This window comes from Anas platyrhynchos, chromosome 9, assembly GCF_047663525.1.
Source record: "Anas platyrhynchos isolate ZD024472 breed Pekin duck chromosome 9, IASCAAS_PekinDuck_T2T, whole genome shotgun sequence".
Lineage (NCBI taxonomy): Eukaryota > Metazoa > Chordata > Aves > Anseriformes > Anatidae > Anas > Anas platyrhynchos.
Window position 1 is genome coordinate 28,146,072 of NC_092595.1, and position 23,987 is coordinate 28,170,058.

The 23,987-nt window shown below is 42.8% G+C and overlaps 1 pseudogene; it reads right to left on the minus strand.

Moving 5' to 3' along the window:
• LOC139998629 (kinesin-like protein KIF27) overlaps window positions 1-23,443 on the minus strand; it is a 40,382-nt pseudogene extending 16,939 nt beyond the window's left edge.
• Window positions 23,444-23,987: the final 544 nt, after the last annotated feature.

Consider the following 23,987-nt stretch of genomic DNA (forward strand, 5'->3'; position numbering starts at 1 on the left):
GAAACAACTTAGCAACAACACAGATCTGGAGGAAGGCAGGAAGCAAAGAGAGGGTGAATGAATCACTTAATATCATACAGGAAGGCTGTGGCGGTTAGGCTGATACACAAACTTCAGGAATCACAGTACTGTGATTCACCCACTAGATGATCTCAGCTCATTAGGGAATACAGCTCTAATTCAAACAAGGTGCTTGTAAGACTGGTAGGTGTTTACATCCAAAAAAATTCTGAAGGATCTGTCTTGAAATCATGAGTACATTCCTATAGTGGATGGATGGTTCGATATAGATACATGTAATATATGCCAGAGGAAAAATACCTGTAATCTATGTGTTTCTTCAGCCTTCTTTAAAGATTCCAGTTGCTCTTCATTTTCCTGTATTAATGTCTTTATCTGATTCTGCAATATCTTCAATTCATGATCCTTCTGGATGAATACTTCCTCATCCATAGCTAGAGCCTGCTAGATAATAAAAGGAAAATTCAGCCAGTGGAAAAGCAGGCATTGTTATTCTTGAAGTTGGAAAATTAAATACATACATATATTTATTTGTTGTTCAAAGATGTGATTGGAACTGCAAAGTTGGGACGTATATATGGCAAATTCTCCCACCATAGAATCACAGAACAGCTGAGGCTGGAAAGGACCTCTGGAGGTCACCTGGTTTAACCCCTGGCTCAAGCAAGGCCACCTTGAGCAGGATGCCCAGGACCATGTCCAGGTGGCTTTTGATGGTCTCAGAGGATGACTCCACCTCTTTGGGCAACTTGTTCCAGTGCACAGCCACGGCCACCACACAGTACACAAGTGCTTCCAGATGTTAGCCTAGAAGCTCTTGTGCCCACTGCCTTTTGTCCTGGCTGCACGTTCACTGCACCTTCCCTTCAGGTATTTGTAAGACATTGCTAAAATCCCCCACTGAGCCTCCTCTTCTCCAAACTGAACAGTCCCATCTCTCCCAGCCTTTCCTCATTGGAGAGGTGCTCCAGTCCCTTAAGCATCTTTGTGGCCCTCTGCTGCACTTTTTCCATTATGTCCCTGAATCTCTTGCATGGGGGAGCCCGGAACTGAACAGAATCAAGCAGAATGCAGTAGAGAAGTTGGAAAGGACCTACAAAGATCATCAAGTCCAACTGGCTGACCACTTCAGGACTAACCTAAAGTTACAGCATGTTATTGCGGGCAGTGCCCAAACGCCTCCTGAATACTGACAGGCATGGGGCACCAAACAGCTCGCTAGGAAGCCGGTGCCAGTGTCTGACCATCCTCATGGTACAGAAATTTTCCCTGATGTCCAGCGTGAACTGGACATCCCCCACAGCTTTGTGCCATTCCCATGCATTCTTCCCTCAGTTACCAGCAGCACAGACCAGCACCTTCCCTCCTCAGCAAGTTGCTGAGAGCCATGAGGTCGCCTCTTGGCCTCCTATTCTTCAGACTGGACAACACAAGTGTTCTCAGTCTCTCCTCATAGGACCTGCCTTCCAGCCCTTCTACCAGCTTTGTTGCCTTCCTCTTCACACTTTCAATTATCTTCACATCCTTTTTCAACTGGGGTGCCCCTGAGCACACGATACTCAAGGTGAGGCCACATCAATGCTAAATATGGTGGGAGACTCCTCTTTTGACTGGCTGCCTATGCTGTGTATAACGCACCACAAAATACAGTTTGCAACTGCAACTGGACACACTACTCCAGCTGTGGCCTCACTGAGCGGAAGGATCACATCTGTTGACCTGTTAGTGACACTTTGCCTAGTGCAGCCAACAAAACCACTAGCCTTCTTAGGAGGAAGGGCACATGGCTGACTCATGTTCAACTTGGTGGCCACCAGGACGCCCAGCTCCTTTTCTGCAGGGCTGCTTTCCAGCAGGGTGGCCCCCGGCATGCACTAGTGCCTGCAGTTGTTCCTCTTCAGGTGCAGGACTCTGAACTTGCCCTTGCTGAACTTCATGAGGTTCTTGTCAGCCCACCTTTCTAGGCTGTCAAGGTCCCTGTGGCTATGGCAGCATGGCCCTCTGGGGAATCAGCTGCTCCCTTCAAAAGTGGTTTCCACCAGTCGTTTCTTTACTTCTGTTTCTCATCTATTGATTTTGTTTTGACAAGTTTCTTTCTCCCAAAGGAAATAATGGACCCATAACCAACACTACCTTACAAAGTGGGTATTTAAATCCAATTACTTTCTTCGGTGTGCTGTGAGATTTGGCTGTAAAATCTCAGCATCAATCATAATATTAATACACTTCTCAAACAAAAAAATAAGGATGGCCCTCCTCATTTTTCATCTCAAAGAAGAGCCTAAAGATTAAAGAAATTATAATGTTATTTTTTTTCAGATGTTTTTCTGGGTAAGTGATCCAATAGTGATTGAAGGTTACTTCCAAATGTAGTTGGCCTTCCAGAAAACCTTTAGGAGCCAAATGCAAAGTATAGACACACTATGTCTTACCATTCTAAAGACAGATACTTCTGTACAACTGTATCTTTTCTGTACAACCTATATCTTTCAAGTAAATACAACTCTTAAGAGCTGCTCAAGAGCCTTTATTGCCCTGTTTATTTTAGCATCTCCCTAACCATCTCCTCCGAGCTGTGGATGGCATGCTTACCTGGGTATCTTTCAGTTTAAACCCAGCTCTTACACTGTTTTGAACCTGGGAAGCAGAGCTTTACAATAAGCCAGAGAAAAAAAATGAAGAATAAATAACAGAGCTGTAATTTAGGATGATGAGAACCAAGAAAAGCCAGAATTTGTGTATGCGATTGCGAGGTAACAATCTACAGGCTTACCAGAATTCAGTGTGAAAAATGAAAATAGGTTGATTTTATAAAATTCTAACTTGTTGGAACTCTATCTCCTCCTCCTACAAGACAGACACATTAGCTTTCCTGATTTGTTCATAGGTACCTAAACAATCAACTTAGAATGAAATACCTGGCAGTTCTTTAGTTCTCTCCTCAGCTGAAGAATTGTGATATGATGGGGCTCTTGCATGGTGCCAGTTCCAGTGTCAATTTGCTGCACGGTGAGAGCTTCCTGCTTTTTAAGCTAACATCATCATTCAAATCAACCAGGAATGGGAAGGCTTCGTCCAAACAGTTTCTGTAGCTGAAGCACTGAACTTGAAGCTGGGTGAGCTGTTCTTCTAGCAAACTGATTCGGGTTCTTTCTTGATTTAAGTCATGTCAACACTGATTACCAACTTGTTGGTTCTGCAAAGCTTCTCGGAGCAATCTGATTTCAAGTTCCATTTCATCAATCCGGTCTTGATCAGGGTTGTAGTTGACAACTGGTTTATTTCTAATGTTTTTGGCTCTGTTTGCATATTTGAGCGAATTTAAAGATTCATCAAAGTCTGATGAGGATGGACTTATACATGTTATCATGACAGTCTTGGTGTTCCCTCCTAGGGAGTCTTTCAGAATGCGAGTGATTTTAGCATCCCTGTATGGAATATGTACGCTTTTCCTTTTTGGGTCTCCAAGAGCACTGATGACATTTCCCAAGGCCAACAAACCACTATTGATTTGAATTGATTCTTTGAATCCTTCACTGGTATTTCCAGTCTTTGTCACCCTCTCTGATCCTGCCAAATCCACAAAATGGAACTTTGAAGCAATCATCTGGACTGATTTCCAAGATGAATCCTGTGGATCACTATTTTTTTTGAGACTCTGCAGATTGTTTCTGACAAATACTGATAGTAAAAATGGCATGTGATCGACTAGAGTGTTCGTTCATTTGTGTTGTGCCTGCGTGACGAGCTGCATTGCCACTTTCCAACAGGCTCATCACTTCATCTGCACATTCTACTTGGAATTCCTTAGCACCAACAATCACTTCAAACACCAAAAGAAAATCAGAATAATTACATTAATTTTAAACTTTTCAGTAAAAGTTTACTGCAATTATGAAAAGTCAATCTATAAACACAAATCACAGAAGCATACAAGCCTGCATTATTATAAGGTCGTAGCACATAGCTAAATAAAATAAAACAGTATGTGGAAAGCATGAAGTACAGCACATCTGAAACCTGCAGAAATAGAATATATGGGTGTATTTTGTCACACCATTTGAAACAGTATTGTAAACAGAATACACAGAATACACTTAGGTGTTTACACATCGTCTTATGCAATTTGCAACCTAGTGCTATCTAGAAAAAAAGTATGAGCAAACCTAGCTCAAAGCTTACTTTGTCAGTTAAAAAAAAAAAAAAGACAGAAATTTTGAAAGTTTGTAGTAAAAGTGACTCCCACCCTATGTTAAGAACATAGTTCTTAGTGGAATGGAAGCAGATATTTACAGCATAAGTAGCTTAACAAATATAACTTTGAAGTGAGAAGCAAAGGCTTAATCTTAAAGCATTCATTCAACTGAATAATCATGCACAATTGTGTTTCTATGCTGAATTTGCAGAAACAGTAACAGTACTACCTTACCACCTGATGCTGCTTCTGGAGGAACATTGATATTGTTCATAGGAATCTCAAATGAAGGCTGCTTCAGATCAGCTAAACTGAATTGATATTTTGAAAACGTGACTTCGTCTAGTATTAGTCATCGGTAAGCTCTCTTTTCAAGAGATGGAAACAATAATTTGTGCACACAACAGAAATCAAATGCACGAAGTTCTAGAGCTGAAATCCTACCTGTATTTCCGTTTTCATCTTCTCAGATATGTAAATCTTTCACAGAGGTCTCCAACTCCAATAAATCTCAAAGTTCTTCCTCGTAAACCTCTATATAAGATACCTTCACTCGGAAATTGATGTTATGGTTTTCAGAAATATGCTGAAATAACTCCTGAATAGCCCGTGGGATTATGCCTTTTTCATCCTCTGAAAATGATGCTAAAATAGAAACACAGATGTCACAGACACTTGCAGTCATTCTGTCACACAAATTACAAAGACTAAAACTAAAGAGAAGTCTGCGAGGTTTATCACTCAATATAATAAGGAATAGGAAGAGCTCAGTTTTCCCAAGTTTTCATGTAAAGATTTGCTTTTCTGTTGATCAGAAATGCATGGAAATGATACAGAACTTTACTACTTTCTGCGGGTACGAGACTACAAGAAAATTAAATTAGTAAAAAATCACGCTAGAAGAAAAAAATATTTTGAACTTGCTAATGAATTAATGATAAAACTTCAAATCCTTTATGCAAAAAGAACGAATACATAATTTTCAGGGTTTCAAATTCAGAATCAAGGACCAAGAAAAATCCAGATAGTCTTCTAATTCCTGCTACTCCACTTCTTCTCTCTTATTCAGCAGAACAGACAAACAAATTGTGACTTCTCGATACGGAAGGGAAGATAACCAGAGCTGGTGATACACGATTTCAGGGAAAGTCAGAAAGCAAAATTGTATACATGCAGAAGCTGAAGAATTCTTCTGCGAACAAATACAGAAAAATAGTAGTTTCCAGTCTCAGGTGTTTGAGAAACACTGACTTGGAAATACCAAGTAAGTCGAATAGTAGAGTTTCAGATATCTGCCTTTAAAAAAGCAAAATTTGAATTCCACATAAAGTTCAACAAGGCCAATATGCAAGGTTCTGCACTTGTGCTGGAACAGTTCCAACCACAACTACAGTCTGGACAGAAAACAGATTGAGAGCAGCCTTGAGGAGAAGGACCTGGCGGTGTTGGATGATGAGAATCTCCACCTGAGCCAGCAATGTGTGCTTCCAGCCCAGAAAGCCAACCATATCCTGGGCTGCATCAAAAGCAGCATGGCCAGCAGGGGGAGGGAAGTGATTGTCCCCCTCTGCTCTGCTCTCGTGAGACCCCACCTGGAGCTCTGGGTCCCCCAGCACGAGGACGTGGAAGTATTTGAGAGAGTCCAGGAGGGCCACAGGGATACTTAGAGAGATGGAGCACCTCTCTTACGAAGACAGGCTGAGGGAGTTGGAGTTGTGCAGCCTGGAGAAGAGGCTTTAGGCACAGCAGCCTGCCAGTGCCTAAAGGGGGCCTACAGGAAAGCTGGGGAGGGACTCTGGAGGGACTCTTTGGCAGGTGGTGTAATGATAGGACAAGGAGGAATGGCTTTCCAACTAAAAGAGGGTTGATTTGGATTAGATATTCAGAAGAAATTCTTTACTCAGAGGGTGGCAAGGCACTGGCACAGGTTGCCCAAAGAAGCTGTGGATGCCCCATCCCTGGGGGTGTTCAAGGCCAGGCTGGATGGGGCCCTGGGCAACCCGGTCTAGTGGGTGACATCTTTGCCCGTGGCGGGGGGTTGCAACTGGGTGATCTTTAAGGTCCCTTCCAACCCAAACCATTCTAGGATTCTATTCCATGAAATTTATCTATGAAATCTCTTTGTCAGACTCTGAAAAAAGTCCAAGAGTGAGTTTGCTTCATACAATTACCTAAAGCAGATACTTTCTAAGTAGGATAAATGGAGCCAAAATTTCTAAAGCACTGTGTTTCAGAAAGTAGGGTAAGTTGCCTGTTAGAATAGAGAATGGGAAAGAGCACTTTAATTTTTTTTTATTTTTTTTTTCTCTCATACTTTTGGTATAGCCTAACGGACACAGAATTTGTGTTTAGAACACAACCATCACATAAACTTTGGAATATATATGTCTTTTTTTGCTATACATTTTTTCATTATCTCTTAAAAATTCTCAAGCATCATCTGTTATGTATTAAATACTTAATTTGCAGAACTACATTGTTCACACACACACAAAAAAAGACTTTTTACAACGTACCAATGTGACCTCCTCCAATGGTGTAAGTCTTCCCAGAACCTGTCTGTCCGTATGCAAATACTGTAGCATTATATCCCTCAGCCAAAGACACTAGAAGAGGTTTAATGCAAACTGGATAAACTTCTTCTTGGGTTGAGTTTTTGCCAAATACAACATCAAAAGTGAAGACACGGTCTTTCCCAATGATTATTTGTTGTGTATTTGGGACTAATCTCACGCATACTTGGTGGTTATGAAGTACTTCCTTGGAAAGCAGAGGTCTGACCCTTACTGCAACTTTAACCAGGATCTCCTCCATGCCGGCCTCCATCTCTGTGCTCCCCACTCAGTATTCAGGAAGTCATTACGAGATCTGTTACAATTCCTCTGTTCACCTCATTTGCAATTTTCTGCACCTAAGAAAAAATGTTCTCCGAGTTAAATAATAAAGAATTAACTCCCTGCTGAAACAGAATGTTGAAGAGTTTCCCAAAGAATACATAAGCATCATTACACCCTGGAAAGGAACTGTGATAAAAAAGCAGATATGTTAACAACTGTTAAACCAGTGCAGAAACTAATTTTGCTTCTATTACCTTCTAAGCTAGCAGACTTAACCTTTGGTCTGAAAGTGGTCAGACTTTCTGTTTGGATGTTATACTGCCGGATGAAGCAACAATATTGTAAGATCTTGTTAATGAACTCTTGATAAAGCATAGACTTACAATGAACCTTATTTTCTCACTGCTACAGTACCGATGCATAGGCAACAGAAATTATTCAAACAAAACCTTTTTATCCTGAATTTATACCTACAGACACACATGTGCTTGAAAGCCATCTTCTGCTTACAAGGGCCAAGTATTTAGAATTTCAGAAGCACAGAAAGCTGTCGTGTTGCTTACATGGGGGGTATGATTTTAAATAGTTGTGATTACTACACACCAAGCATTCCTCTGATTTTAATCCGTCTCTTTATGCCCATATGGAACTATTTTTTATTAGTTATATATTTCAGCAACCATGGTTCCTTATACTGCCCCCCATCTATTAATTCTGAAGCACAAGAAGAAGCATCGAATAGGATTTCTTTACAAATGTCTACCAGAAACACTCCAAAGCCTCGATGGGTATCAAATGCTGCCGGATCCCAAACACATCTTCTGCTCTTGCTGATTCTCAGTCAAGGAGGCTTTGCCATGCAAAGGACAGTTTGCTGAACTTCCTTCTTGCTCAACTCCCACGCAGCCTTTTTGCTCTGTTACCCAACTGGCAGAACTCACCAGCTAAGCACATCAAATTCAGCCTGCATGAAAATGCAACCAGATTGAAACACAAGTCTTCTGTGGTTGCAAAGAGAAGAGTTTTGGCATTTCACTCACACCCATTTGCATTGAGGGCTTGTCCATTCAGAGCTGAGAAACTTTGGAAGCTGACAAAAAGCCTTGTTGTACAGAACAGAGCAAAGGGAAGCCAAGAAAGAGAAGCAAGAGCCTGAAATCCTGCTCATTTCAGAAAGGGCACGGCAATCACGAGCACATACTGAAAACTTACTGACTCCCCCTCCCCTGCCCCCCCCTCCCAAAATGACACCCAAACCAGTCGCGGGAGGGGAGGGGCGGAGGAGGGGAGAGATCCCATTTCCTACTTCCTCAAACAAACACCAAGCAAAATGCCGGCTCAGCGGCGCTGTGGGGCGGCTCCCCCCAGCCCCAGCCCCGGCCCCGTCGCTCCCCGCTCCAAACCTGCTCCGGGCGGCGGGAGGCAGCCTCCGGGCGGGCTGAGGGGCCGGCGGGCCGCGCCTGGGCCGCCCGCGCTGCTGGTGACAGCACCTCGCTAGGCAACGTCCGCAACCTTCGGCGGCGCCGCCCCGCCGCGCACAGTTGCCCCCCGCAGCAGGAGGGCGCAGGCGGAGTGGGGGTTGAGGGGTGGGTGTGAGGGGACACCGGGGGGCAGCGGGGGGCAGCCCCCGGCCCCCAGGGACGCGCACAGCTCGCCCTCGAGTCCTGGGGAGGGTGGAGGGGGCCGTCTGCTTGTGGTCAAAGCAGGGGTGCGAAATGCGGCTTCCATCGCCGCGCTCGTCATGGAGGAGAGCGTCTCCTTACGGCTCCGGTGGAGCTCAGCGGTAAAGGCTGAGTTTTCCCTCAAACACAAGCGGTCTCCAAGTAGGCGAGCCACGCTCACAACTGCTCGCAGCTGCTGGCCCAGCAGCCGCCGGGAGTGCCCAGGCACACGTCCACACACAGACACATCTGTAGACACAATGACGACAGAGCTCAAGGAGCAAAACAAGAACGGATTCTGTCCGATTTGTATATGAAAAACAACAGATAAGACCGAGTCGGTCCCATTCATGACATGGAACACTGCTTTAGCAATTTGTAAGTGCACAGAGCTTACTCCACCCTAAAGACTTGATAAACAAAGAGACATTTAGAAAGCTAAGCTGTGAAATGACTGAAACAAAAAGGTGTATTTCCAGCTTCAGTTCCCTAAAGCGTGTAAGTACTTCTCAGAAACATAAGACAGGACAATGTAAAGATGTAATCTGCGATTAAGTAGTTCTTCTTTCACAGGGAAAACCAAAACCAATGACTTTTCAGGGACAGCAAAAACTCTTGATGAGACAACAACCTTACTCACTGTTGAAAATACAATCCCTTTACATCATTGGCCTCACTCTGCTGCTGTTCTCTCCTTTTTCTTCTTTTCTCTCTTTTCTTCACATTTATAGATCTACACCCTGAAGCTAGAGATTTACCAGCACGTCGGCCACTTCTGCCTTTTCCAGGCTCTGAATCAGTATCACTTTCCAGTTGTAGTAAGGCAAAACGAGACGCAATGGTAGGGACTGAACTGATTAGAGCAGATTCCATTGCCATGTCTGAAATTCTAGGGAGCTGGCTTCTTTTAATTATCAGTTTCCTGGGAAAGTAGCACAGAAGGTAGAATGAAAACATTGTTTGATCAAACAAGCAATAATTCATATCATTAAACCACAGAAGTGGGTTTTTTTGGCTCAGAAAGCATAAGACAGGGCTGGAATTGGGGGAGTGAGGGAGAAATCAAAAAGATACAGTATAATTTATTTATATTTTAACCGACTACACTGTATTACCTTAGGTAACTAAAGAAGAATTACATAAAAAAAAAAAAAAAAACAACAATCTACCAAACACATTTTAGGCTAATACATTCGCTCTTGAGAGATTTCGTGGAAAAAAGGTGGCTCTACAAGAAGCTGGTCTTCATGTTCTGGGTGGAAATAGACACAATTAGAATAGAATAGAATAGAATAGAATAGAATAGAATAGAATAGAATAGAATAGAATAGAATAGAATAGAATAGAATAGAATAGAATAGAATAGAATAATTTAGTGCTTAAAAACTATTTCAGATGCCATCCCCAGAGCCTGACAAACACAATTTAAAAATGAAGTAGATAATACACATACGCAAGCTCCAGTTTGGGGTAAGCAGCCTTATCTCTTCTTTTACAAGAAGTTTAATTTTGTTTGCAATGCACTGGAGATTCAGCAAGCAGTTTTCTCCACAGGGAGGTGAACCCAGCATTTCAGCTGGTACCGTCCACAAACATCAAGTTCACCTGTTCTTAGAGCAAGACACAGAGGATACGTTGGGAGGAGACAGAACTAAGTAACACTTATGCCTTCTGTTGTTGCCTGTAGCTAAAAGCAACATGTACATCCCTGGGACACCATTCTAAAGATCAAATCATTTACCTAGCATTAAAGATAGATCCTGGGTATATCTATGTTTGTCCAACTGCAATTTTTCCATGCAGAGTTTGGTCAATTAGCAGAGTATTGAAAGTGATGATATCCATCTCTGATTACAAATTTCATAGAAAACAGACATCTAGATATGCTGACATATTATGACAGCGGTGTAGTGAGATAATACATACTTCTTGAAATTACTGTTCAAAAGGGATCTTTAGATTTTGAAACAAGTTCTTGAGTTATCTGCTTAGATAACCTACAAATCTGTTCCTTATTAAGTACTATTACAAAAGAACATGAGACTCTGCAGAAGTTTCCACAGGCTCTCTTTACCACTTAACTCCAGAATTTCTCCAGTCCAAAATTGTATAGGTGCTCCATATATACTCAGGTATGTCAACATGCAACAATAGCATGGCAGAGACCATTCCCCAAAATAATGATTTAAAAGGAATATGTCATTTCACTTTTCAGAGATGAAAGAACCATGCTCTACTCTTAAGTTTACAGGAGACAAAAAGGTTACAGAAAAGAGCATTCTCATCACACAAAGTTACTCAACTCCATTTCTCTCAAAAGAAGAGAAAATGAAGCTGGTCATCTTAGGAGAAAACGGCCATTGAGCTGTGAATCTACTTGATGCTGATATTCAGATTAGCTGATCAGACCACAACTATGTATCTAGAAAATACAGGTCAATCATATCTACATCATAAGTAATTCATATTTGTCACTCTTTAAATGACAGAACAGGATACATTTGGATTTTTGTGCAGACAAGACTGTGCACATATGCACACGTGTGCATACATTGACAAATATTTTAATGCTAAATAACTATATAGTTAACCAGCTGAGGAAATTAGTTAAAGTTGAGAGACTTCATGCTCTTACTAGCTGGACACGAAATATGTTGAAACTTGAAGCTCAGAGAAAAGATTACAGGTGCATCTTTACAGCAAGAAAAAGCACCAGATAAAAGTGCTCAGTCATGTTCCACAAGACCTTATGATGCTGGATGTTGCTCTAAAGCAGACAACACTCAAAGTTTTGTCTGCAGACTCCCTGCTGTGCTTGGCTTAAGAAAAAAAAAAGAACTATAGTATGACTCTTCAGTAAAAGCTTGGAATTTCTAGTCTCTCTCTACTGTGGTGTATTTATAGTTAATGTAAACAGTACAACGGCACAACAGTCTTTACTTGTACAGTGGCAGCAGTGGCTAATGCTGCCAAATCCTTCTTTTTGCACATACAATCTGAAAATAATTACACATAGCTGAACCTCTACACAGGTACATAAAGTGGCTGCAAACTCCCTTCTTTCGTCTATAAATACACCAATATAAACACACCAATAAGTATACCTTTGCTGTCTTATCGTAGTTGGCATGCAATTAAGAGCCCAGCTGACAAGTACATTTAACAAGTACTACCCATGGAATTCTGCTGTTCCAATTCACTGAAATACTATAGTGACAACATGATATCAATTTACAAAACCTTATTCCTGAATTCGGTGTTTCTACATCATCATCATCATAATGGATGGCAATGAGTTTATAAAGTGAATTGCAAATACATGAGATTGCAGGTTATTTTCTAGTTGAGTCGCAGATAGTTGTTAACATTGCTAATTCAGTTGGTAGGACATTTCAATACTATTCATATTACAGCAGGATCAAATTATCCCACTTCTGCAACACCTAAAGATGGATCCAGTGATTCACCAAGGCCTACCACCATGCCAGGCTTCATATTTTAGCACCACACCTACAATTCTGGCAGACCCATTTTATTAAGCACCTAGCACTTCAGTTTCAAAGTATGGCTCCCATTCCCCCTTCCCTGAAAAAACAATGGGCTGATACCTCAAAAGCTTTCAGCTAATTAGAAGTGCTTGCTAGCACCCTTTCAGAGGCTGGTATAGTTCCCCCCACCTCAGGAATTATGAGCAGTGTTATTCTGTATTGCTATAGAAATAACCAGCCGTAGAAAATTAAAAACACACTGGTGTAATTGAGCTTGAGGCTGTGTTTAAGGAAGCTTTTTGATCACAGAAAGAAAGTGTTCAAATATGATTCAAAGATCGAAGCCGAAATTCCTTGAAGTGGTATAGTCTTTATTGCAGCGCTGGATGATGCACAGGGGATCTCTCCACCTATCGTGCATACCCAAGGCGGAAAGCAGTCTTGAATTTATACAATCAATCTATCAATATTCTACAAGCGCCTATACATATTCCTTACCTATCCCCGCCTTCCCTCGCTTCTCATGCTAATTAGCCTTTTGGCACCTTGCGCCTGCGTAGAGCCTCCCAAGAATTGTGGGCAGGGGTCTTTGGGATGTGGGCAGGGGTCTTTGGGAGGAAGACCCCGAGTCTTCCTCACAGTGTACTTTTCACCTTTGGTCAGGAATCTGCCGAGTTGGCATGTTTCTTAATTGCAAGCGCTGGTTGTTGCTAATTCTTCCATTTGTTGTATCTTTATAATGAATTCCAATGTCCAGTTTTGAGATTTATAGTCCTTCCATTTGTTTCTCTGTCTGTCTACCGCTTCCTTATCATGAGTTGCAGCGTCTTGTTTCGAGATATACAGTCCTTGTCTGGGGATTGTCCTTGCCTCCCCAATGCCTCCCCAATGCCTCCTTAATCAAATACCACAAGGAGTTTCATAATTCCACAGATCAAACTATGACCTGAAGCATCATTTCAACTTCTACAGTAGTTTTCAAGTAAGAGTTTTGAAGTGCGGTAAAATATTGGAAGTAAATAACAGCCTGTTGCCCAAACCCTATTTATCTGAACACAATATTCCCTACTACATAGGCTACAGGAAAAATCCGCATGAAGGTAAAAGGAAGCAAAGCCTGCTGGCAAGTATTTGAAATTGTTTCCATTTGTGTTATGTATTAGCAAGAGCCATAGTCTTGAGAGAAGGCTTTCACTAATGTGTCAAGGAAGTAAGTAACCCCGTTACAAAAAGAGCCCTCAATAATCCAACTTGCAACACCATCATGGCATGGATTGACATCTCCCATAAATGACCCAGTTCCCAAACGTTCTGATCTGCATATCACTAGCAGGCTGTTAGTGCAACTCTCTGTGCAGTCTGCTCCAAGCAGTAAGAGTTGTGAACACAGCTCCTGCAGCCAAAAGTACCTGTTACTCAGATTCATGCATCACCAACAGAAGATGAGCATTATATACATGTACCATATAATTTTAAGGCAACATTATAGCAATGGTTATTTCTAGCAAGTAGTAATTTATTTATTTATTTATTTATTTATTTAGTGCTTTACTCATTTGTAGGTCATGCTTTTCTACAAACCATGTCAGCATACGTGAATGGATTATTTCAGATTTTTATATTAAAACAACAGATAAGACCAAGTCGGTCCTACTAATGACATGGAACACTGCTTTAGCATGTCTGATGCAGCAATTTGTAAGTACACAGAGCTTACTCCACCCTAAAGACTTGATAAACAAAGAGACATTTAGAAAGCTAAACTGTGAAATGACTGAAACAAAAGGGTGTATTTCTAGCTTCAGTTCCCTAAAGCATTTAAGTACTTCTCAGAAACAGAAGACAGGACAATGCCCTGAAGAGCTTCAGTCTAGTTTTAGACATGATGTAACAAAGCTAACTATGATAAAAGTAACATATCCAGTGTTTCAGTAACACCGAATCCCTTTTCTATGTTACCCACCTTAACCCACACTGCAGGTCAAATAGCTCTACTGTAAGCACTGCTGTAAGCCCCCAACACACATGTTAAGAGGAGCGTAATGCACACCCAGAAACTCAGTTGGAGCATCAGCAGCTTCCTGGTCTGCGTACAGCTTTGTATACATGCATGAATTTACAGTTAACTGGCAAATGTTCAAACACCACAAAGAAATGAGCAGCACATCACAATTTAGGACTCTAGGCTGACGTTAGGAGCAGACTTTCAAGCATTTGTGGAATAACCACATAGCTTTAAATACGGTGATCTACTGTTTCAAGGAAAATACGCTGAATAGCCCAAAAACACAACTCAGTTCCTCTTGAACCACTTCCATCTTCAACTAAACTAATAAAGCCACAGATTTCCAAGAACTTTGAAAAGAGCATCTTCCCACACGCTGTCTCCTTGTGTCTATTACTAACATGCTTATTTGCCACCATCTATCATCGAAACACGTGCTCAGCTAACACCTAAAGTACTGACTGTACTAACTCACCACTGTGTCTCTTATTTTTTTCCTTCATCTTCTGAGATTTGATTTCCTCAAGTGTTTTTATTCCAAAATTCAGATTGCCCTCTGAAAATAGGAAACAGTTCATGAGACTGGCTTAGAGGCACTCACTGAGGACCACAGCTCCTCAGGCTTCTTAGCGCTCAGCAACTTTCTGAAGTATTTAGAATAAAGCCTGTCAACACTCCTCACAAGTGAAAGAGCCAGAGAACCAAGGGCATTTTGCCCCTCCTTTCATCCTTCAGGCTTAAAAATGTAGTTTTAATTTTAATCCATTTACACGATATTAGATCCCTCTATCGTTAGATATGGCTTATCAACAGTGGTTGCAAGGCTGCACGTGCAGCCATTTCAACTCCATGCTGTGGCCCTGTTTTGTTCTCCAAAAATAAAGAAAAGGAGTTCACCTTTCTGACCCAATTGGCACATGATGGTATTCATGGCAGAAATGAGATCATGGAAATAACCGAGTCCATTCAGCATCCCTACATTTTGTTGTGTTTTTACACCACACTGCTTTTGAGTTAACTGTCAAGTTCTTCTGATTTATCCTACTAAGGTGCTGGAATACCTTGTTTAGTAGCAGTAGAACTGCCTTTGCGAGTGGAAATCACCCGTAATCCATTTTTGCCTTTCACAGCTGGTTGCTGGACAGGAGTTTTAGTTTCTTCTTCCTCAGAAAGTTGGTCTGAAGGGGAAAAATCTATTCAGTTATGCATAGACCAGATTGTTCATGATTACGTAGCTCATGCAGTGACACTTCAGCCCATGCTTCATATAAAAAACTTTGTTGCTCTTTTGTTTTGTTTTGTTTTTTAAAGAGCTACATTGACCTGATGAACTCCTAAGTAGAATACACTAGGACAAAACATCTAGGACTCTAGATTCTCTCTGCAGCTTTAACTTCTACACAACACATTGCTCTTCAGACAGAAAAAAGAAATTTCCTTCCTAGTTTCACATAGAACTTTACACAACAGACCAGCTAAAGCCAGGAGTGGTTCTAAGCTTTCCTCCAACATTTCAGGTTCTGTCCACTGACTGACGGACAAAGCCACCAGTGACCTGGCCACACTGCCTGCCCTATCGCTAGTCAGACCTCAGGTCATCTGTGATTTCTACATTCCTTTACAGCACAGATTCCTTCAAGAACCAAAGATTTACACAATCATTTACAGCACAAATTCCTTCCAAGAACCAAAACATGCTCACCATCATCATCTTCATCATCATCTGCAGCCTTGATTACAACTGAAGGGTGTGTAGGGCTTGGGACATTTTCAGAGTTTTCCACTTTCATCACCCCCTTAGCTGTGGAGAGGGATTTGACTGGACAGAAAGTTTGTTTTGCTGCAGTGACATCTGAGCCACTTTCAAATCATCGTCCGCGGACTCAGGCGGACTTGGCAGTGTAGCTAGAGGAAGAGGATGATCATCGGTAATATGGCAGTTTAAAACTTTGACCACAATTTAGCAAAGAGGTGGTAGGAAAGGCAGATAACCCGCACAGACAATGAATTCATCATCTCCTTTTGCCCATCCCATCACTGTTTACACCGTCAACAAAGACTTCCCTTCGAACAACAACACATCTCCCTACCACCCAGCAAAAGATGAAACAACAGGAAGCAAACTGCAAGGCAAACATCACACAAAGCCAAGAGAAGCTGAGCACGAAAGCAGAAAACAAACACCAGCAGTACACTCGGTGCAGTACACCTATGACTGCAGACCTTTTCCTGTACTCACAAATGAACAGTTACCTGATGCCCCCTACAGGATTGGCACCCACTAAGTAATACTCCAAATTAAGTCTTCAGCACTTCAAGAAAAAGGACCTAAACTCACTCTTGCTTGGTGGGAAGAATTGTCCATCGATGTAACGTCCCTTTGCATGATGAAAAGCACAGTTGGCTTTCTGACAGCCTCCCGGCTGCTTCTCCCAGTAGCAAGGAATCTCACTGCACTTTTTCTGAAGACAGAAAGAAAGAAAAGCTCGTGATAACATGCACCTGAGGCTTGCAAAGAAATGCGCAGCTCCAGATCATGACAGCTGTCACAACACAGTGCTGAAACATCATTCCAAAGGTCAGTTTCTCAGTTCAGTGGAGTATTTCTGGGCATATTCACAAAGTTTGCATAAGCTGGAACCACTATGCACATTTAGATTTGTCATCATTCAGTTTGAGAAGACAGGCACTCTCAGACACCAGATGAGGGTGGGTTAAACTAATACACCTAGGATTATACTAGCATTATTCAGAGGGAAAAAGAACATCTGAAATTGCCTAGGTTAACCCTGTCTAGAACTACTTCTTGGAGACTTAGTTCTTCTGCACCTTTAACTTTCCCCACTTCCTACCCCAGGCAGCTAGAACAGCGTTATCGGAAGGACTGTGGGTCAGAAGAGACCTGAGAGTTCATTATCAAGCCTGCTCCCATGACGATAGAACAGCCTGTTTATTACCCCCCTGCTCCAGCAGGTTTTAGCAGTCTATTTAACAGCTATTCTGCATCTGTTGAGAAAACTGTCAGCATCTAATAAAAATATATATATATCTTGCTAAGACATACCTAAGGCATTGATTTTATTTTCCTCTGCTTCCTCCCACCCCCTCTCTTGGTAACAGAAACAAGTATGATTTTGAAGCAAACAAATCTATCCTGCAAAAGCACAATCAGTACACCTACGGCACTGAAAAATGCTTTTGTTGATTGATTTTGAGAACACATCGTTAGGCACTCACGTCAATTTCCATGTGTCTGAATCGGCAGACGTTCCTGAAACAACGACCCTCCTGCCACAGCTTGCAGACCGTCTCATTGCCCAGAGCAGCTTCGCAGTGGTGGTAGGCACATTTGTCTCCCTGGAACCAAAAGGAAACCAACGAGGAAAATAGAGTACAGCCTCAAAAATGGCCATGCTGCTGCCTAATGTTGCTACAACTGAATTCAGAATCTATCTGGTTCTCAAGTTAACCAAAGACCAGCGTGCTTCCTCCTCCTAATCTACTCCTTCCTGAAAAAAAATGGGAAAAAAAAAGCAAAGCAAAGGAAAGCCAGCCATACCTTGGTACAGGTAGAATAGAAATAGAAGTAGCAATCGTCTCCTTGTTTAGACATGCCGACGAGTTCTGCTAACAAGCTCGGCTTCTCTCCACAGGGCCTTCCTCTGCTCTTGGAGAGAGCTGTCTTCACCCTTGCTTGGGCTGAAAGTCTTCTACTGGCTTGTGAGCAGGGAAATCTTCTTTTGAAAAGTAACCCTAAAGAAAGTAACAAGTGAAAAATAATGAGGAACCAACATTTTTCCAGCTTTCTTCGGTTCATCAAATCAAGTTATCAGTCTCTCGAAGAGAGCAAAGCCTTGAAATCAGCTGTTACATGAACTAACTAAATATGAAAGTTCCGTAAAGCTGCCAGGAGCTTTGTCAGCAAGCGTTCTCTTCCACATCCTCAATAAGATGACTTGGAGCACATCTGGAAGCCTGAAAACGGAGTCACTCCTTAAAAAACCACCTGATCATACATGCAAGTCAATAATCAACTCTGGCTACAAATAACTTCTCTAGAACACAGTTAGGACGCATTAAACAGCACGTTCCAGGCACTGTGGGTCTTCCATTTCACCTACCTGGACAACCTCAGCAAAGTTATCGATCTTCAAAGACTTCCAGTTAACTTCTCCTGTAGGCCAAACCAAGACTGAATCCGTGAATTAAAAATAAAGGGGTAGGAAGAATTTTCCTCCTCACTTTGCCAAGGGAACCTCTCATCCACAATTCAAACATAGGATGTGCTTTTAAACGGCTTATAACTAATAGAGGAAGCAAGTCCATTTGAATGCTCTCTCAGACTGGAGACAGCCAGGGATAGTTAGCTCTTCAAAAAAATAAAAACCAAAAAACAAAACAAAACAAAAACAAAAAACCCAGCACATTTAGAGATGAACTCGTGATTCAAAGTGGCTGCAAAAATGAGGCTCCATCTTCCACAGCCAGACAATTTAACTTTTTTTTTTTTTTTTTAATTTAAAATTCAGTATGTTCCAATCTCTGGTCTTCAAGATTTCTTCACCTATTAAGAAAACACAAAAACCTTTCCCCGTCTTTATTACCTGTACAGCAAAAAACATACCAGTGCATATAAATCCACAGATGTGCATACGCATACACAGATCTGTGTTTATACACACACGAGGAGGGAGTGAGAGAAAGTTAGCGAGAGCGACAGTGAAAATCAGAATTTTTGCCTTTTTGACACAGAGAGCGCGTAAAAATTCTCTCATTTTGAGGGAACTAGAAAAAAATGGAGGCTCTACAAAAGATTTTGATGAGTATGCCTTCGAGGCCGATGCTTTGTAAGATGAGTGATCTGGGGGCCAGCACACAAATATGCAGACGTATGTACATGCATACAGGATAAACAGATCTATACACACAAGCGTGCACAGTATATGTTGTATGATCTCCATAGCGAGAACAACTCGTAGCCCTGATCAGACACGTAGAGTTGCAATCAATTAACAGCAGGAAGACAGCAGATCAAGGGTACAGCAAGCTTTGAGAGGCAGGGGAATGCTCACTTTGCCAGTGGCATGACTGCATGATGCCAAGGATTTTGAATTAGTTGGATTTTTTGGAAGCAATTGGGTTTTTCTTTCTGCGCTGTAGCAAATACCACAGGTTTGCCACCACGTGCTGTTCCCTAATCCATATATCCATCCTCATCCATTGCTGCAGGATCATGAAAGGTTAGAGAAGACGACTTAGGTCCAATTTAACAGCCAATGATTTTTCGATGAGCAGAGCTGCAACAGATTTTATTTAGCCACAAGCATTTTTTTTTCTTTTTTCTGAGATGAAGTCAGAAATTTTAATTATTATTTTTTTTAAAGACACTAAACACAAAACCTGCAACCAGACCAGATAAAGTTCAAATTAGAGTGATTCTGAAACCTTTCATTAAAACGCTGCACATTTCTGTGCAAATTATTTCTGACTCTTCTGGACAAAAGTGGATGAAATAGTTCTTACAAATTAATAATCAAAGGTTGGAACCTTTTACTCACACAAATACTAGTGAATTTTCCAGGAAATATTTTTTTGGCAGGGAATTTTTTCAAATCTAAAATAAAGAGAGGAAAAGTTGGCTTCTCATACTAGTTACTGCTTTTGACTGCTGGGCAAAGGGAATAAAAACAGTAGTTAAGTGCAAGCTTTCCTTCTCTTCTTTACTATGGATAGGAATCGTCACTTCGGACCTTTAGCACCTTCAGAAACACACCCAGTGCCATGCAGGTTCCTCTGCATCTACTTCTAACAATTACTGGTGCTCCTTAGCATGGAAGTTTGACTCAAAACACTCTCCAGATTTAGCTCTTTTGACTGCCCAAGGAGCTCATCATTTTGCTTGTTGCCTTCCAGTTTCCTGAACAGACCGGGAACGCTGTTCAGAATCTGAATGGATCTGGTATAAGGAATGGCAAGAAAGCAAAACCAAGCATACCTCGCAGCCCTAAATTCCAAAAAAGCAGTCTCATTTTAAAAAGGACCTCAAAAGCTTTTTTTTTTTTAAACTGACACCTGCTAACACGGCAATCCGGGCGCTAAACCAACTGAAGTTGCCCCTGAAAGCCTGAATAAAAATGAGTAACTCTGGTGCACTCAGCAGGTCTGTAATAGAAGTTGGTAAGATTTTTAGATTTCTTTTTTTTGCTCCAGGGTGCTGGTAAAATGTTTGCATTAAGAGATTTTGAACCTTTTGTACCAAAGAATTAGAGATGCGCTACAGTGCCAGTAGCTGGGGGTCTGGAAATACACACCAACAAGTGTCATAAGCTTTGCCTTTGCTGAAGGAAGATAAATAGTACCAAGAAAATCTGTCTAGTTTGTTTTACAGGCTTGTCTTTCTCAGTATGGAACAAACTGACCTCCCTGGTCTAACTTTGCAGTTGCCTATTCTGCCTTTGTCCTGGAGAGAAGAGCAAGAAAGGAACAAATCTATTTTTGCACTCCAAAAACGCATTAGAGGAGGATTATCACACCCACCTAAGGGTACTTCCTTGTTTGTTTATAAAGCACCAAGTATTTCTCTTGGACAGTCTCTGTAGCTGGTCTGTTTTGTGCCTTCCATTTATAATAAAGATATTAAGATGCTTACCCCTTGTTTTTTGTTTTTTGTTTTTGTTTTTGTTTTTTTTCTAACGAACAGTGGAAGTGGAGAGTCGGATGACAAGCAAGAACAAACACTAGAAACTCCTTGTTCTGCCCCTGCTTTTTAATCACCCAGCATCACCCCGGCTGCAAAACAGCCTCTGCTGATTTACCTGCTTGTTAAAGCACCCCACAGGCTGCAAGTGCAGTGTGCTAGGTGTCAAGTTCTATTTAACGGTGCACAGGTAACCATTCATCTTCCCACATTCGAAGCACAGAACAGCCTCTTGCTAACAGAACTCATCCCTGCTGCTGCAAGAAACCTCATGGCCTGCAGGAAAACCTCAAGCTAAGAGTTCCAAAGCAAAAGCAGAAAACGCATGATTTGTACTCTTTATATTGGAGTGAATTCTAGCTGCTAAACGCTGCCTACATCTGAGGGCACGTGCTGAGGCTGGGGGGAAGGACACTCAACACCCACTGACAGCAGGAGTGCAAAGATGACAGCCAAGAAGGCAAAGGTTAGAGCTGAACGCTGCCTCAGCTTCCTCCAGCAGCCAGCTGGGGGTCACCTTTCAGCACGCTCTCTGAGACTCTGAGCCCCGAGTTACCGCAGCCGCCAGGTACAGCTGCTCCTTGCTGGCCCAAACTATTGGAAGAGTCTTCAAACTTCAGGGACCTGTTTTATGACAGCCTCGAGATCCAATTAATCTGTTCCTGAAGGCGCTGATCGTCCTGGTGTTTCTGGAGCTGTCCAAGAACAATCCTGAACTGAGGCACTCGTCTGATCAGACAGTGCTTTGGCACAGATTTGTCTTTAGCTTGACACATCAAGGTGAAGAGGAATCGATTCTTGCAAGCAACCTCTCAAGCAGGGATCTGATAAGGTGACCAAAACGACAGATCTGTTGTACAGATCTGAGCACGTCCCTCTGCAGGGAATCACTTTCAAGCCTAAGATGTTTCACCCATCTCCCTGCCCCAGAGCGACACAAGTAAAGCTCTTAAGCAATTGCTAACCTGTTCTCAGTGCTCACGAGTCCCAAATCACTCATTTTACAATCTATAAAACATGGCAGCTGGCACCTAGTTGGCACACGGTGACACTGCACACGTTGGCAGTGTCGTCAGGAGCTGCAAAGTCAGGGCTGAGGGGGTTAAGGGAAAACCACACATCAGTTTAGCAACTTGGCTCCCGTAGGATACTTCCTACGGCAGGAGTTTCAGCAAAGCCACTCAGAGGGACCTGCTGGCTAATTCAAACGGGACTTCTGCTGGAGCAGTCAGAAGGCAGCAGGAGATATCCAGTGGGCATCGCTGTCAGTCTGTGGCAGTTTGGGGTCCAGGTATCAGTGGTTAGGTGGGGTTTTCTCTGCTTCACTTTCTCCAAAGCTGTGAAAAAATATTTCTTTTAAAGCACTGTACAGTCCCACGTTAAGGATGGAACCAGCTGCATCAACTTCCAGTACGACGGTGTTGGAAAAAGGTGCCTTTGGTGGTCAGGAGCACAACCGCTCTGCTGATGTGTTATTTAAGTGTGTTCTTACATCTGAGTTTCCTCACAGCAGTATGTAGCTGAGGGGGTCCTACTTTCCTAGGGAAGATTTATGGTTTTTCTCCTACCAAGCACCAGCTCAGTATACAAAGCTCTGTTAATAACACCCAAGCATGTAGATGGAATGCAATTGTTTTCCTTACAACCCCCCAGTTATTTCCATGTCTTTTCTGGACCTTGGGATCTCTTTTGGGAGCTACATTACGCAGAGCAATACAATAAGGCTGAGATCACCGCTGCCTCAATGTAATGCAAAGGTGAAGGCCTTTATGACAGCCAGTTTGGAAATGAATGCAGCCCCATCTTGTCAGCATCAGAGCAGAGCCAGCTCCAGATGGCTCCAAAAAGGAGCTGCTGCTGGCCAGAGCCGAGGCAGGGAGTGCTGCTGGGTGGGCTTCGGGAGAGCAGATTTAAGGAAGGGGGGAAAATACTGCTGTGCAACAGCAGCTGGGAGAGAGGATTGTGAAAGCGTGAGAGAAGCAGCCCTGCAGCTCCCAGGTGAGCGCCGCAGGAGGGCAGGAGGTGCTGCAGGCAGGCAGCAGCAGTTCCCCTGCGGGCTGTGCAGGGAGAGGCCCCTGGTGGAGCAGGCTGTCCCCCTGCAGCCCATGGGTCCCCCATGGAGCAGATCTCCACGCTGCAGCCCCCCCATGGGTGGAGGAGCCCCCGGTGGAGCAGGTGGATGTGGCCTGGAGGAGGCTGCGGCCCATGGAGAGCCCCTGCAGGAGCAGGCCCCGGGCCGGAGCTGCAGCCCGTGGACAGGAGCCCACGTGGAGCAGGGGCAGAGAGGGACCGAGAAGGAGTGGTGGAGATGAAGTGCTACAGACTGACCACAACCCCCAGTCCAGTCCCCCTGTTCCCCTGCGCTGCACGGGGGGAGGAGCTGGAAGAGGTCAGATGGGGGGAAGGAAGGTGTTTTTGGTTTCTTTCCTTTGGTTCTCACTTGTCTAGCCTGGTAGTAGTAGTAGTTAGGCAGGAAATCTTACTGTCTCCCTATGCTGCGTCTGCTTTGCCCATCACAATCCTTGTTGAGCGATCTCCCTGTCCTTGTCTCAACCCTTGAGCCCTTTGCCTCGTATTTTCTCTCCCTTTCTCTTTGAGGAGGGGGAGGGAGAGAGTGGCCGTGATGGAGCTCGGCTGCCCACCCACCGAAAAGCACTGCAGCTGCAAAGTACTGGAAAAGTTTTCAGAAGCAACAAGGTGTTTAACAAGGAAATGTATAGTTTCCTTTTTCAGGCTTCCTAAATAATTGGGCTTATTTCATATTCCCAACTCGGAGGAGGAGAATTGTTGATTTCACCTTCTTTTTTCTTCCTTGGAAATCAAAGGTGAACAGCTCTAAAAGGAAGGGGAACGTATCAGAAGCAAGCTTTTTTTGGCTTGTAATCCTTTCTTAAGGAAAAGATTTCTCACACACCTTCCCCAGATGTAGGGGGGCAGAGAATAATTTTGGAACTACTCCAATTAAAGTCAGCTTGGGGAGAGTGGGACTTCTCTACTTGTTTCTGAGACATTCGCATTAGCAAGAGAGAGTGTTGTGTTGCCGCTGCCAGGGGCCTACGGTGATGACTTCAGAAACAGAATTG